Source organism: Chenopodium album, chromosome 4 (genome assembly GCF_948465745.1).
Source record: "Chenopodium album chromosome 4, dcCheAlbu1.1, whole genome shotgun sequence".
NCBI lineage: Eukaryota > Viridiplantae > Streptophyta > Magnoliopsida > Caryophyllales > Amaranthaceae > Chenopodium > Chenopodium album.
The window spans coordinates 50,190,253-50,192,497 of record NC_137837.1 but is presented as its reverse complement, the minus strand read 5'-3'; the positions used below and the strand labels follow the sequence as shown (position 1 = coordinate 50,192,497).

The 2,245-nt window shown below is 40.0% G+C and overlaps 1 non-coding gene across 1 annotated transcript; it reads left to right on the top strand.

The window, feature by feature from the left end:
- Window positions 1-1,184: 1,184 nt before the first annotated feature.
- Window positions 1,185-1,291, top strand: LOC145629564 (small nucleolar RNA R71). Its single transcript, XR_014111729.1, has one exon. It is a non-coding gene; the product is annotated as a small nucleolar RNA R71 (small nucleolar RNA).
- Window positions 1,292-2,245: the final 954 nt, after the last annotated feature.

Genomic DNA, 2,245 nt, shown 5'->3' with positions numbered 1-2,245 from the left:
TAATAGACCTTTTTCTCGTCAATATTTCTTTCATAAATTTTGCATACGAGGGGATTTGTGTGATCAATTCAGTAAAGGGAACTATTACCTTCAAATCCTTAACCACCTCCAGGAACTTACCAAACTGCTTATCCAAGTTTGTCTTCAATTGACGATTGGGGAAAGGAAGTTTGATGATTGGCTTTGGAGCATTCTTATTCTTGTCTGGAGTAGCCACCTTCTCTGGAGTTGTACCCTGCAATGTAGAATTAGATATGTTAGTATTATCCTTTAGCCCTGCAGGGCTATCAACTACATTGTTTGGTTTAATGGAATCAAGATTAGCAGTATTTAATAAAACAGGTTCATCAACTCTGGGCATAGAGGGCCCTTCGTAGTTTGAACCACTCCGTAGAGTAATTGCAAATTCTTGATCCGTAGGCCTAGTCGGCTGTGCCGGCAGGGCTCCCTGTTGGCGAGCTTGTAGAGTAGCGGAGAGTTGCGCAATTTGATTATCTACAATTTTATTATGCGCTAGAATTTGATCAATTGTCGCATCTCTGCTCTCCATGTGCTTTTGCATATTGACCAACATTGCTCTAATTTCCGCCAGAGAAGGGTCGGAAGATGAGGGGGGTTGTTGTGGTTGATTCTTCTGGCTAGCATTGGGGTGATAGTATTTCTGCTGCTGTTGCTGTGGCACCTGTGGTGCTTGTGGTGGTGGATTTTGAACATTAGTGCTCTGGTAGGAAAGGTATGGATGATTCCGATACCCAGGATTGTAAGTGTTGGAGTATGGGTTATTCTGCCTATAATCTTGGAAGGCATTAACTTGCTCCACGGAACTCCTGTAATCCTGCTCCCAATGACCTACAATACCACAATTTTCACAGAAAGCCTCATTAGAATTATTATTAATCGCAGAAACATTGGCTACATTGGCAGTGCTCAGATTATCTAATTTTTGGCAAATAGAGGTCAGTTTAGCTTGCAAAAAGGATACAGAGTCGACACTATGTTTCCCCTTATTAGAAAATCCTCTAGGATTCCCATATTGGGAATTATGTATCGCCATGTCTTCAATAACCTGACCTGCATCATCAACATTGAGATTCATAAATCTCCCACTAGCTGCAGAGTCTAAAATTATTCTAGAAGAATTTCCAATGCCGTTATAAAAGGCTTGGATCAACTGCCATTGCGCTAAATTATGGTGAGGGCATTCTCTTTTTAAGTCCTTGAACCTCTCCCAAGCCTCATATAAAGACTCATCGGCTTCTTGGGCAAAGTTCTGAATCGCACTCCGTAGTACTGCTGTTCTCTCTGCAGGATAATACTTGTTGTAGAAATTCAAAACAAGAGTTTCCCAGTCAGTTATACCAAGTGTAGTTCTATTTAAGCCATTAAACCACAATTTAGCTTTTCCAGTTAAAGAGAAGGGAAAGAGAATCTCCCTGATTTGGTCTTGAGTGACCCCGGCTTGCCTGATGGTGTTGCAATTTTGACAATAGTCGGCAATGTGAAGATTCGGGTCTTCACCCTTGGCTCCACTAAATTGCTTCCTCTCTATCATCGTTATAAATTGAGGTTTAATTTCAAATTGAACCCCATCAAGAGCCAGAGTAGGGGTGAGATGTGGAAAATCCGTAAGCTTTGGTTGTGAATAATCACTAAGCTTCTTTGGAGCTGCCATCTCTAATTCTGTGTCTGATGATGTCTCTGAATTGCTAGAATCAGTTGGAGGATCGCGGTGATTATTGTTAGTATCACCAGAATCCGCGAGGATTTGCTTGTAGAAGTTTTTCTGTCTATGGAAGGAACGTTCGATCTCAAGATCGAAAGGGATGTAACCTGATCTGGAACACCTGGGCATAAACAAAAACTAGAAGCAAATATGAGATTTGTCTCAGAGAACTAACGCTCTCTGAGACAAAAGAGAAATAATCTAGACTACAAAAACAATCAGAAATAAAAATAAAACCGCTTCCCCGGCAACGGCGCCAAATTTTGACAGGGTAAAGTCGTATCCCCTAATAAAAAATAATTACCTAAATCACTAACTAAGGTAGATAGGGAAGTAGGGTCGATCTCCACAGGGAAACAAGTCTTTTTACTCCTAATTAAATATTATAATCTAAATTATTTAAGTAACCAATATTTATGATTAAGCAAGAAACTAACTACTAAGGTTGAGAATAGGAAGAAAACAATATATGAAAGGATCTAGGGCATAGGTTCACCAATAAATAATATTCCAGGGTAAAAC